Source organism: Mus musculus, assembly GCF_000001635.26.
Source record: "Mus musculus strain C57BL/6J unplaced genomic contig, GRCm38.p6 C57BL/6J MSCHRUN_CTG13".
Classification (NCBI taxonomy): Eukaryota; Metazoa; Chordata; class Mammalia; order Rodentia; family Muridae; genus Mus; species Mus musculus.
Window position 1 is genome coordinate 8020 of NT_166443.1, and position 14955 is coordinate 22974.

Sequence of the window (14955 nt, forward strand, 5' to 3'; positions counted from 1 at the left end):
TGTTTCATGGTAAATATTTGTGTATGTGTTGGTCTACTATACCTGGTTATATGTATAACATTACTTATATACTTGTGAATATACATATACTTTACTTTAAAATAGTCTTTAAATGAGCCTCATCCTGCAATTCTGGATTTGCTACTGAATGTGGAAAAAGAATGCTAGTCTCATATTCTGTTACCAGAATAATCTTTTGTCCAATTACACAAATGCTCAGGCACAGATTAGGCTTATTATCACTATCAGATAGATGGTCAACATTTCTATTAACCACTCAATAAATTTAACATGATTTAGTAGTTAATATATATTCACAATTCCTTTCCACTCATCCTATGTCATGTGCCCTGGATACATAGGGAAAATTCTGGCCTTTAGTCTCTTCATCTGAGGTCTGAAAAGATAAATCTCAGAGAATCATTGTACTTCTTGTGGAAAAGAACCTGTTGTCAATGTGGCTTTTAGGTCTGAGATCCAAAGAGTGAGATGTTATCATTTGTGGCTGCAGATCGTGAGGAAAAGAGTGTTGAAACTTTTCGCTAATCAATGTACCTGCGACTTCTTTCTTTCATAAACCAAGGTTTCTTGCGCTTTTCTATCTTTGGCTCTCATCCCATCTCTTATTAAATTTTCATGTCTTTGGGAATAAAGGAATACATTTTTCAATTGGTAGCCACAGTGCACTGTATGCTCTTATAGTGATGGTTGCTTCACATTATTATCATTCTGTGTTAGGTGAGTTGGAATTTCATTTCTGATGTATTCTGAATTTTCCCACACCTCATTGCAAAAAATTGTGGAAATTCTCATTGATGATAATTGCTTAAGCCATAATAAGTTTTAAAATTGCAAATATATGAACTGTGTCAATATACTTTTCTGGATTAAAAAAAACCTTTGTGCTGAAATCTTAATTAAAAAATATAAATTTTAGCAAAAGACCATGTTTTGGTGTCTTTATTCCTGATGAGAGGGTAATATTGAATAACAACAGATGAACTGCCAACTGTGCTGAGGCAGAGAAGATCTCTGTGCTCAGACATCACTTAAAGGACCTCAAAGTATTAGGAGACTGAGGTATTTTAAAAAAATCTCATAAAATGTTTACAAAATAGAAATAGTAAGAACACACTAAAAGGTGACATGACCCTAGAGGATAATATTCTGGTCATATGGTATACTGTATCATTGTGTATATCTTGAAATAGATAAAGAAAATTAAATAAAATATGTCTTAAAATAATTAGTCTGATTGTATAAGAGTTGTAAGTATTAAAATCATGATCTACAAACATAGAAAAGAAATACAAAACATGTTCTGAAATATTATAACTTTCTTCCTGTGAGTGAGATTAGCATTTTCTTAATATTTAGATTCAAAGAGTTTTGGTATTTGGAAATATGTAAAATATTCTTACTGATAAAATAACTTCACTCCTAAGCTGTTAGACAAGGCACACAGCTATATAATGTGTTTTGAATACTCTCATACTATGTCAGGTGGTATCTAATAAGGGTTTTGAATATATTTCTTAATGATTCATTGTATAAAATTTTATACTCCTTTAATATGCTTAATTCCCAAAGAGTATTTTGTATCTTTTGTAATAATTTAGTAGTGAACATTAGACATAGTATCCTCAATTATCGATACTATTAAATATGCATTAATGATATTTCAGGGCATAAAAGGATAGGAATAAAAAAGCTGAACAAAATTTAGATATATTATTTGATTCTCAAAATATTAAATAATATTAAGATGTTTGATTATAAATTGCATTTGAATAATAAAAATTATAAGGAGAATCTGTTAGGTATTTCATTTGTAGTGGAAGTCATGCTCTTTTATATATCTGTGGAATTACATCTCCAAGGTTATTTTATAGGAGTCTTCACCCATAGGACTGTAATTTAGTTGAAGGATGGCATTCCGAGATAAAAACGATCTTTATTTATTTTCATGAATACAAAATATATCATATCATAGTGCCCATAGGACTGGTCATCTCAGATGATGATCAGGGTATTCAGTTTCTCTCAGATTTAAGAGAAGAAAGCCAAAGGCATGGGATCTGTTTAGCTTTTGTTAATATGATCCCAGAAAACATGCAGATATACATGACAAGGGCTACAATATATGATAAACACATTATGACATCTTCAGCAAAGGTTGTTATCATTTATGGTGAAATGAACTCTACTCTAGAAGTAAGCTTTAGAAGATGGGAAGATTTAGGTGCTCAGAGAATCTGGATCACAACCTCACAATGGGATGTCATCTTAAATAAAAAAGACTTCACCCTTAATCTCTTCCATGGGACTATCACTTTTGCACACCACAAAGCTGAGATTCCTAAATTTAGGAATTTTATGCAAACAGTGAACACTGCCAAATACCCAGTAGATATTTCTCATACTATAGTGGAGTGGAATTATTTTAATTGTTCAATCTCTAAGAATAGCAGTAAAATGGGTCATTTTACATTCAACAACACCTTGGAATGGACAGCACTGCACAACTATGATATGGCGATGAGTGATGAAGGTTACAATTTGTACAATGCTGTTTATGTTGCGGCCCACACCTACCCATGAGCATATTCTTCAACAAGTAGAGTCTCAGAAAACGGCAGAACACAAAAGATATTTCACTGCTTGTCAGCAGGTAAAGTTTCTTACGTTTCATTATGCTTAGATATATCAATGTGATTTTTTAAATGGACCCAGAGGAACAACTGTACATTTGTTAGAGATTATTCTTTCAACTCCCCAATGAATCTTTTGCATGGATGAATATCATGCACAAAGATAATATTTAATAAGAGACCATACATTTTTACGAATATCAGTGAGTTTTGTGAAAAAGTGTCTCACATTTCACCAAATGAGTTCAAAATTTAGAATAGGAGCCAAGACTTTTATCATAAGAGCCTTAAGTGATGACTTAGACTAGAATGTTTTGTTGAAGAATAGTTTCTCAGAAATTGATACATGTGCTGTGGTTAGTATTTAGGCATTTAAATTTACAACATACAAAAACATAAATGACTAAGACTGCACATTTTACTACGTTTATGTTTATTTTATGAGTATACTGTATGTACATGAAAGTAATTTATTTATTTTCACAATTTCCAGATATTCAGACTTCCCCTTCAGGCTCTCATATACTGTTCCATTTTTTTAAAAAGTATTTTTGACAAGAATCTTCACACAGACACTCACATAGACAGACAAACACACGCTCATATTCATGCAACTCTCTTACTTATTATCTAGTAATCATTTTTTCTAGCACATTTTATCATCTATCATTAATATGAAGTATATAAATTTTCAGTTATCAATGAGGTATACTGTATTTTTCTACACATGTTTATGTCAATACAGCAGTCTTTTCTGAAAGTCATTAAGAATTTGGGGAATTCTCAATTTTGTATTACCTTTATTGATATGCTTTATTGATATTGTAAGCATGAATCTCTTCTAGATGTCTTCCTTGATGAAAACCAGGGTATTTACAAACCCTATTGGAGAACTGGTGAATATGAAGCATAGGGAAAATCAGTGTACAGAGTATGATATTTTCATCATTTGGAATTTTCCACAAGGCCTTGGATTAAAAGTAAAAATAGGAAGCTATATACCTTGTTTTCCAAAGAGTCAACAACTTCATATATCTGATGATTTGGAATGGGCCATGGGAGGAACATCAGTGGGTATACCATAATTTTTATTTTTTCAGGATATGTAGATTTTAAAATATGAGACTCCGTGGCTAAGACCAATTGCTACTCTTGCAAAAGACCATCCTTAGTTACAATCATCAAAATTTGATAATGCTCAACTTCATGTAATTCTGGTCATCGATGGATCAATGGCCTCTGAATTCCATGTTCAATAGTACCCAAATGCCTATTACCTACAATACAGGAATATATATACATATAATGGATTTATAGTATAATGTATATGTACATATGATTAATGTAAAAAAGTTAAATATATTACCCATGGGAATTTTTTTTAATTCTGTGCAAACATATTTATAGCCTAATTAAGTATAACATGCATTCATTAACATAAATGTTTCTCCAGATTCAAGGTTTACTCTTTTTAATTTATATATTTTGTATTGTTTTTATTTATTTATTTACATTTCAAATGTTATCTTCGTTCATGATTTCCCCTACTCCGTGGAGGATTGCCTTATCTGGCATCAGTGGGAGGGGAATCCCTTTGTCCTATGAAGGCTTGATGCCCCAAAACAGGGGCTGCTAGAGTGGTGAGGCAGGAGTGGGTGGGTGGGGAGCCCCCTCATAGATGCAGAGGAAAGAGAGAAAGGAATAGTGTGTTCAAGGTTTTCTTTTACACTTAGGAATACTTCATTAATTTTATGGGAGTCTTATATAAAATATTTTGTTCGTAGTCATAAAACTACTTTTTCTTGATTTACCCTTCCTTCTCCCTCCATACACCACAGTATTCTTTTTTGTAATTTATAAATTATGAGAGAAAAACTTGTGCCACCTAAACATTCTTTTTGGATTGATCAGTTGAGGAAGGAAAATTTTTGAATTGCTACAACTTGAATGTTACATATAAAATATTACATGATATAGTAATTTTTGTATGACATTCAGTGTGTTGCAGGGTAATACAAATAAAAATGTGCCTGATACTGTTAAGTGATACTGGTTGTCAGAGGAATATGTATAGCCATTTCTGTTAGTGCCCCATATATCAATCTGTGGGTCATTATTCATATGACAAATACATGAAATACACACACTCACATGCATATTATATAATATTTATGCACTGCCTCAGGTTCCCTCCTCCGTGTGTAGTGTGATGTGTACTGCTGGATTCAGGAAAATTTATCAAAAAGAAACAGCAGACTGCTGCTTTGATTGTGTTCAGTGCCCAGAAAATGAGATTTCCAACGAAACAGGTACATGCTTGCATGCAGAAGAAAAATTGCTGAATTTGAATACCTTCTGTTTCCAAACTAGAAACATGAAATGGCCTAGATGCTAACTGAAGACCTAATCTCTCCATGATTCAGAACGTAATCAGTTATATAATGTCAACTTCTTCTGGACTCAGCAAATAACTTCCAATATCTTCTTCAGTCAAGGCATTTCTCTCACAATATGAAGGTTATTGATTTTATATTACAAAGAAAGTGTTTAGGGTGTGCTAACTGTACAACAATTTTTTAAAGAAACATTTTAGATGTAATCTATGCATATATTTATTTTTCTTTGATTTGTTGTCCATGGATGTGGCCTCAATCTTTCCCTCCATCACCAAGCTTACTCTGTGAAAAAGATCAGATACTCAGGGTAACAGTTGTTGTTTAATGAAATATATTTTAATAGGTTTAATGGACAAACGATTAAGTATTTCCTGTCAAAGAATTAGAACAAGAGTGCAGGTTTCAATAATGCAACAAGAGATGGACTAGTGCTTAGCTAAGAATAGAGGGAGTAATATTAACATCCATGAACTTCATGCCATGTAGCTTGAAATGCGTATTTGGGGAGATAGAGATTATAAAACAATGAGAGGGACTTGCATAGGTCTTTGAGGTGTACAGCACAAGAATGAAAATATTCCTTTATGCAAATAGCGTTTGAACGAGGAATAGTATGTTCTGGTTCCTATGTGCAGATACAGACAAAGGCACAAACCACAGATCAAACAAAGCACATGATCCATTTCATCAAATGACACCAGTACTGATGTCTGCACACTCCACTTGTCTGTGAATAGTGGATTTATGTTTGGATGAATTAAATAATCTAAGATTGTTACTATTAATCACCATATTTTTATTTTTATTTAATAAGTTTTTTTTCTGTTCTACTTCCTATGTTGGGGTTTTGTTTGATGGCAAACAAGGGTTAATACAGAACAACCTTAAGTTAGTGGTTCTACAGCAAATAGGAATGGAATAGATGCTCAACACTGAAAAATGTATTGATATTTCCTATGAATAATACAAATATAAAATTGTTACCTATGTAATTATATATTATAAGGGTTTATTATCATTTGCCAGCAGATATGGAACAGTGTGTGAGGTGTCCAGATGATAAGTATGCCAACATAGAGCAAACCCACTGCCTCTCAAGAGCTGTATCATTTCTGGCTTATGAAGATCCATTGGGGATGGCTCTAGGCTGCATGGCACTGTCCTTCTCGGCCGTCACAATTCTAGTCCTTGTCACATTTGTGAAGTACAAGGATACTCCCATTGTGAAGGCCAATAACCGCATTCTCAGCTACATCCTGCTCATCTCTCTCGTCTTCTGCTTTCTCTGCTCCCTGCTCTTCATTGGACATCCCGACCAGGTCACCTGCATCTTGCAGCAGACCACATTTGGACTATTGTTCACTGTGGCTGTTTCTGCAGTGTTGGCCAAAACAATAACTGTGGTCATGGCTTTCAAGCTCACTACTCCAGGAAGAAGGATGAGAGGGATGATGATGACAGGGGCACCTAAGTTGGTCATTCCCATTTGTACCCTGATCCAACTTGTTCTCTGTGGAATCTGGTTGGTCACATCGCCTCCCTTTATTGACAGAGATATACAATCTGAGCATGGGAAGATTGTCATTCTTTGCAATAAAGGCTCAGTCATTGCCTTCCACGTCGTCCTGGGATACTTGGGCTCCTTGGCTCTGGGGAGCTTCACTTTGGCTTTCTTGGCTAGGAACCTTCCTGACAGCATTCAATGAAGCCAAGTTCCTAACTTTCAGCATGCTGGTGTTCTGCAGTGTCTGGATCACCTTCCTTCCCTGTCTACCACAGCACCAGGGGGAGGGTCATGGTGGTTGTGGAGGTTTTCTCCATCTTGGCTTCTAGTGCAGGGTTGCTAATGTGTATCTTTGTCCCAAAGTGTTATGTTATCTTAATTAGACCAGATTCAAATTTTATAAAGAAACATAAAGGTAAATTGCTTTATTGAAACTTTCCTGGTATGAAAATGTTAGAGGATATTCAACTTATACTCTTCATCTTAACAAAAGTAGTACTTCATCGTATAAAAAATTAAGTAACATACAGATGTGTGCTTACAAACAGGACAGCAAACATGAATATGCTGAGAACTGGGAATCCCAATTGAGGAATGGCTACCATCATTTTGATTTGTGGTTTTGTGTTTAAGCCATGTGCTTCATTAATGATTAATATGAGGTTACCCTACTGACTGTGAACAGTGCCACCTATGAGCACACTGTCCTTGATTTATAAGTTAGGGTACTGCATACAACATGGACACGAAGCCAGTAATCAACATTATCCCGCTTGCTTTCTTGGAATTCTTACATCTAATTTCATGTCTTGACTTCATTCAATGTACTATGACAAAGGTATATAAATAAATAAACACTTTCACCAAATTTTCTTTTGGACATGGGGTTTTTTCCAGCAAAAAAATAAAAAAAAATCTAAGAAATCACCTAAATGGTAAATTGCCTATGTTGGGATTTGGGAGATCATAGATTCCTGATGTGATAAAAGGCACTGATTTGAAAAGAGACACAAGAGTGAATGTTAGCGGAGTGTGAAGCTATGCATATGACACTGCAGCACTGTGACTCTATGCATATGACAGTGCAGAAGCGTTGAACTTTGGAATAGCTTTAAAATATACTAGGTAGACGTTAAGAATATCAGATAACACATTAAAGGAAAGTTCATTTTATTCAAAGGACGATGAGTTTCTGATTGTGCCTGCAATATAAGACTCTGAATTTTTGTGAAATGACACAATTTCATTATGAATTAGCTGTAGTTCATTAAGTGAGTAATTCACTAATGGAAATGTCCCGCACAAGACCTTCACCAAATTTAGATCAGTGAACTTGATAAACATATAAATCACTCTAGATGAAGGGTCTCATGATACATTTTATCATAATATGAGTAATAAAGTTTATTTCAGTTTAATGTTACACACAAAAACATGCACATATAAACACATACACATTATTATTTCTTTATATCAGGGTGATGATGGTCAGTTTCATTTTTCTCTCAAAGTACTGTTTTCTGCTCTATGTTTAAAATATTATTTGGTTGTTTATTTTGACACTGTCATTTAGTTGCCATTTGTTTTTACTTCCTGTCTTCAGAACACCTTTTGTATCCCTCCCTGCCCTCTTAAAATGCACATGGACTCTTATTCCATTATCCTTACTGAATGGGTAATATGTTTGCATATACAAATATATGTTGAAATGGAAATTGTAGACACTGTAAAATTGCATATATTTATGTTCTGTTAAGGTTACACAGCAGTAAAATCACTCTTGATGACATTCTGCTATACATAAAATCAGCATCTTGATCAGCCACCATCAGAGAGCTTTGCTTCTGTAAGAGATAAGATCAAATACAAATACCCTTAGCCAGGCCATTTTTGAGAGTGTGGGGCCAAGAGTGGACTGTATGTGATTCCACAGGGTTACTGCAGGGGAGGGGAGACCCGGGGATTCCTGGATATCAGTGGTTACTGCCTCACAGGTGAATATGACCCAAAAGAGGACTGAGGGTCAGGCGGGGTCACTTGGAGTCATGGGGTCACACTCACTGATTAAGCACCAAAACAGCTTCTGCTGGTGAAGTCTAAAAATGCACACACACTAATTGTATCTTGGGTATTCTAAGTTTCTCAAGAAGGAGGAATACCAAAGTGTCGATACTTCATCCCTCCTTAGAATGGGGAACACAATACCCATGAAATAGTTACAGAGACAAAGCTTGGAGAAGAGATGGAAGGAAGGACCATGCAGAGACTGCCCCATTCCAGGGATCCATCCCAATAATCAACCCATCAACACACAGACACAACTGCATATGCCAACAAGATTTTGCAGAAGGGACCCTGAAATAGCTGACTCTTGTGAGGCTATGCCAGTGCCTGGCAAATACAGAAGTGGATACTCAGAGTCATCTATTGGATGGAGCACATGGCCCCTAATGAAGGAACTAGAGAAAGTACCCAAGGAGCTGAAGGGGTCTGAAACCCTATAAGAGGAACAGCAATATGAACTAACCAGTACCCCCAGAGCGTGTGTCTCTAGCTGCAAATGTAGCAGAGAATGGCCTTGTCAGCCATCAAAGAAAGGACAGGCACTTGGTCTTGTGAAGATCAAATGCCCCAATACAGGAGAATGCCAGGGCCAGGAAGCAGGAGTTGGTGGGTTGGAAAGCAGGGTACGGGGAGTGTATAGGGGACTTTTGGGATAGCACTTGAATTGTAAATAATTAAAATATCTAATAAAAATGTGAGCACTAATCTCAGGGCCATGGACAGGGTTGTGGCTGGTGCAGGGTGGGGCGGGTAGAGAGTGAAAGGGGAGGCCAGGCTCTAACAACTGATGGGTGGGGTCGAGTGAGAGTGACCAGAGTGACAGGTCCACAGCAACTTGGAAGAATTAATACAGAAAATATTAACAAAAATATTTTAGTATTTTACTTAAGTGTGTGTGTGTGTGTGTGTGTGTGTGTGCATGTGCATGCATGCATGAAGTAGGTACGTAAGTGCTTGTATGTGTATACAATGAATCTGCACGAAAGAGGCATCCAGTGACCCTGGAGTTCGACACACAGACAGGTGTGAAAAAGCTGACATGGGTAGAGGAGCAGAACTCAGATATTTAGCATGGGCAAAAAATTCTCTGTACAGTTGATACATAATTCCCAGCTCCTTAAAAATCTTAACTAATGCTTGTTTTCCATGGCTACATTTTTATAGAAAAAAGAAAATAAAAGCCTGGAGGCACAACATCACTCTCTGCAAATATTCCACGAATCATTGCAATTGCAACATTGTTTCTCTTTTATCTTTCTTTGTATTTATTGAACTGTTTTACATTCCAGATTTTATTCCACACCGTTTACAACGTCCAGTCGATCCACATCTCATACCTCCTCTCACCTAGCTGTCTCCACAAAGGTGTCCCCACCCCTCACCTCCACCCATCGTGAACTTTAAACTCCCTGGGGCCTCCATTCTCTTGAGAGTTAGGTGAATCATCTCAGCTTGGACACAGACGCAGCAGTTCTCTACGGTATGTTTGTTGGGGGCCTCATGTCAGCTGGTGTTGGCTGCCTGTTTGGTGGTTCACTGTTTCAGACATCTAGGGGGTCCAGATTAATTGAGACTGCTGGTCCTCCTACTGGGCTACCCTCCTCTTCAGCATCTTTCAGCTTCCCTAATTCAACAACAGGAACCAGCTGCTTCAGTCCATTGGGTGGGCGCCAATATCTGCATCTGACTCTTTCAGCTGCTTCTTGGGCCTTTTGGAACATTTCTTACACTTGTTACAGTGTGGATGATACCTAATGAATAAGGTACGATTGCTGAACACATACATTCTGTTTGACCACTCTTGCTTGATTGTTGTTGGTTTTTCCTGACATGGTAATTTATCAATGTCATCTTCACTAAAGTGTAGGTCTCACAGAGATGGAAATTTGTGAATGAAAAAGTAGATGACCGACCCTAAAGCCAATAGAATCAGGATGTAGGGTTTTCTAATTAAAAAAGTGGAGTGGGTGGATGTGTGGCGGGCCACCTTCATGGATGAGTGGGTGGAATGGGAGTGTTCAGAGGGGAATCTAGAAGGTGGATAGTATTTGAAATGAAAATAAACAAGAAAAAGACAAAGAAAAATTCGAACAGACCTTTCTACATTCAGCGATAGGGTTACTGTTACTTATTAAAAAGTCTCAAGAGTTCAGTGTCCCTACTGTCAGACAAGGATGCAACTGAGTACATATTATTTCTAATTTTGCAGTTTTTAAAGATTAATATTATAATATTACAACATTAATCTCTCTCACTTATAGTGTCTCTGCACATATATAAATAAATAACTCCCCAATTTACAAGGTTTTTTTTTTTTTTTTTTAGAGTTTCAGGGTTTTGGTTTTTTTTTTTTTTCTTCTTCTTCATTTTTCTAGTTTTTTTTTAAGACTTTTCAAGGGTTTTAGGTTTTTGGGGGGATTTGGGGCCTTATGATTTCTTTTTTAGGGTTTTCTTTTTCTAGTGTTCTAGAGGTTTTGTGGGTTTTTTTTAGAATTTTCGTTTTTTTAGAATTTTAGGTATTTTTTTAGGGTTTAGAGATTTTAGTTTTGTAATCTCTGCTCCAGTCGTCATCCAAGGGCTCAGATCTGCCCGCAGTGTCCAGGCCGGGGAAGCCGGCCTGGCAGGCTGTTGGGCGACTTCGAACTGGTGACTGAGTCGTGTTGTAATCGGTCAGATCCTGGGAGATTGTACCCGGATATAGATAGGTGGGTGCTTTACCCACGTGGGAACTACAGCTCCCAGCAGGAGCCAGACAGGAAGTGCGTCCTGGGTGCTCCTGGGAGACATAGTTTGTGTGTGGACTACAGGCATTCACCATCGCCACCCGGGGGATATGATGTGCAACTGCAAGCCGGACAGGAAGTGCCTCCATTTTGGACAGGAAGTGAGCCCCGGGTGCTCATGGTACATGTAGTTTGTGTCTGGCCTAGGTCTGCTCTCTACCGCCACCTGGTGGCCACATTGTGTATCTGCAAGCCAACAGGAAGTGCTTCCATTTTGGACCAGGTGCTCATGGGAGATGTAGTGTGTATAGGGCCTAGACCGATCACTAGAGCCATCCAGTGGCAAAAAATGCAACTGCAACCCTAGTTCTCTGGTTCAAGCAGACAAATCTGGGCCCTGAGCCCAGGCCAGAGTTCCAGGAGAGCAGTGTGGCCAGAATGGTTGAGTCCCCGGGCGGGCAGCAAATCAGATCTGTGCCCCCTGCTCCTGTTGTGCCTGTAGAAGTGCAGGGACAGGGGCGCTCTCTGTCTCTAAGTCTCTCTCTCCTCCTCCCTTTCCCCCAGGGCTGTCTGGCTTCGGCGTCCGCCATCGAGAGACCCATCCCGGCTTCCATGAGTCCCGCAGCCCCCTGGTCCTGGTTCTCTCTTCTTCTTCCTTCTCCTTTCTCACGAGGGACCAAGCCCGAGGCAGACTGAGAGGCATCATCCCGGCTGTGAGTCCTGCTGCCTCCCCGGTCTGTCTGTCTGTCCCAGTTCTCCTTCTTCCAAACCGGACCTGGCCTGCCTGGCCTGCCTGGCCTTTACCGCGAATGGGAAGCTTGGGTCTCGGCATCTGTCTGTGCCCCTGGCTTCCTTCTTCCTTCCCACTGGGGACTGAGTCCATGTTCAAGCTTCCCTGTGTCTCACTGCCCCTGGATCTGTCTGTCTCTCTCCCAGATTCCTTCTTTCCTTCCAACACAGCCTTCTCTGTCCCTCCCTGCCCTCACCTCCTTCCTTCTCTGTCTCATGGGGACGAATCTGGGACCTGAGTCCCCCCCGGGGTTCCAGGCGAGTGGTGTGGCTGCATTGGTGGCGTCCCCGGTCTGGCAGCTCAGATCCGTGCCCCCTGATCCTGTTGTACCTGTGGGCCCCAGCATCTGTCTGTCTGTCCATCCAGTCCCTGTATGCGTCAGGCAGTGAGGCAACCCACTCCTCCCCTTGAATTAGAAACTGCAGTCTGCAATTTCATCTGGAATAACAAAAACTCTTCTCAAGGATAAAAGAACCTCTGGTGGAATCACCATGCCTGACCTAAAGCTGTACTACAGAGCAATTGTGATAAAAACTGCATGGTACTGGTATAGAGACAGACAGGTAGACCAATGGAATAGAATTGAAGACCCAGAAATGAACCCACACACCTATGGTCACTTGATCTTTGACAAGGGAGCTAAAACCATCCAGTGGAAGAAAGACAGCATTTTCTTTCTTTCTTTTTTTTTAATTTTAGGCACATACTATAGAACTTTATAAAATTTTATATACTACTGAAATGTAAATATTTCCAAGAAAATGCAGGTGGTCCATAATGACTAAGTATTTTGTTAATTACAATAAATTTTTTAGGTATTTATTTCATTTACATTTCCAATGCTATCCCAAAAGTCTCCCATACACTCACCCACCCACCCACTCCACTCCCATTTCTTGGCCCTGTCCTTCCCCTGTACTGAGGCAGATAAAGTTCGTACGACCAATGGGCCTCTCTTTCCACTGATGGCCGACTAGGCCATTTTCTGATTTATATGCATCTAAAGATTATGTACATATATCATATTTTTGATCTGGGACAAGTAGTCCTCCCCAGGGAGGAGCCTCCTAATTGGTTATCAAATGGTTAGCCCAGAAAGAAAACATACAAATAACAGTATACAGATTGGGAAAATTACATTTAGGAACATATACATGTACATAAATCCATGTAACACAATGAAAAAGTTGGCTATGTGTTTGAAATAAAGCAAGGAGCAGTTTATTACAGGGTTTGGGGAAGGGAAGGAGAAATGTTATAATTGTATTATTATCTCAAACATAAAGGAAATAATAAAAAGTATAAAATATTAAACATAATGGAATGTATAAATAAGAAGTAAAATTGTGAGGGAAGTTTGCAAAGAAGAGAAGAGAAGTACAAATGAGAATAAAATTCCTTTGGTAAATGTAAAAGAAATAATAGAACACACTAGAGTACACACAGAAAAAGAATACTTACAAAACTTAATCAAGCAAAGTCAAAACTAAAACAACTGAGAAATAGCAATACAAAGGTGAAGATAAAAAATAGCCATAAAAATGGGGTGAAGTAAACATATCTTAACATAAATGAATATTCTTTTCCTGGCTTGGATAAGTTCTGGTGTCCCTGAGTTGCCCTTTGGAGCTAGCTCTGCAGTAGAACAGCTGCTTGGCTCTTAAGAGTTCAAACCAGAATAGAATGTGCTGTTTCTTTGTGAGTTCGAACAGGTCAGGCTAGAATGGTCTGCATGCACAGTACCTTCTTTTTTTTTCCACGTTGAGTTAATTTCTGTACAGAAATCAGCCCTATCATAGGTGTTTCCCAGACTTTAGCATGGGTGCTCCCTGAGTATAACATTCTACGTATCAGGGACTATCTTCAGTGTGTACTGCGTCTATTCACATGGCTCAAAGTCCTAGACTCTAGGAGGGCAATTCTCATGTTTGTATTTCCCTTTGCAACTGAATTTTCTCAGCTTACCAAGACTCAGACTGGTCTCTCTACCAGCATTCTGCAGATTTTCTTTGAGTACATTTGTATCCACTGAGTTTGTGCTCAGGCCAACTCCTGCAGGGTTTTTGTGATTCTCGGGATGGCTGCTTATTTAGTTAGAAGAGGGTGGGTGGGGGAGGCTCTAGCACTTGGCTTTCTACTGGTGATTTGATGGTACAGCTTCTCTGAAGACTGTGTCTCTGGTTTCTACTCTAATAGAGAATGAGACACAAACATTCTTGCTCCCTACGTAAATTTTACTTCAAATTGTGACTCTGTTGTCTAAAGTGATTTTTCCATTTTTTATTGGATGTTTTATTTATTTATGTTATTAGACGCGTTCTCACGACCGGCCAGGAAGAACACCACAGACCAAAATCTTCTGCGGCAAAACTTTATTGCTTACATCTTTGGGAGCCAGGAGAGCAAGCGCCCAGCGCCCAGCCCCAAAAACGAAAGCCCCTCAATAATGAAACCGAAACCCCTTCCCTCTTTAAGAGAGTTACCCTTCACTTAGGATGCATCACTCCCTGATTGGCTGCAGCCCATGGCCGAGCTGACGTTCACGGGAAAAGCAGAGTACAAGTAGTCATAAAATACCCTTGGCTCATGCGCAGATTATTTGTTTACCACTTAGAACACAGGATGTCAACGCCATCTTGTGACGGCGAATGTGGGGGCGGCTCCCAACATCTCCCCCTTTCCTTTTAATAAGAGCAAATAGGCCACCCATATTAATGAGAGTGGAGATAGAGGTCAAATCCCCAGTGTGTAGGTAAAGGAGCCATGTACAGGATTAGCTCTTAGGCTCACAGGCTTTTACCTAGAGCAACCCTGACCTGCTCCCGTG

General features: G+C 38.7%; 1 long non-coding RNA gene and 1 pseudogene across 1 annotated transcript; both read left to right on the forward strand.

Moving 5' to 3' along the window:
- The first annotated feature begins 704 nt into the window (after positions 1-704).
- LOC674011 lies at positions 705-6983 on the forward strand (annotated as a pseudogene).
- Positions 6984-10061: 3078 nt separating this feature from the next.
- On the forward strand, positions 10062-13573 carry LOC115489316. The gene is made up of 2 exons (XR_003953269.1): positions 10062-10095; positions 11903-13573. It is a non-coding gene; the product is annotated as an uncharacterized LOC115489316 (long non-coding RNA).
- Positions 13574-14955: the final 1382 nt, after the last annotated feature.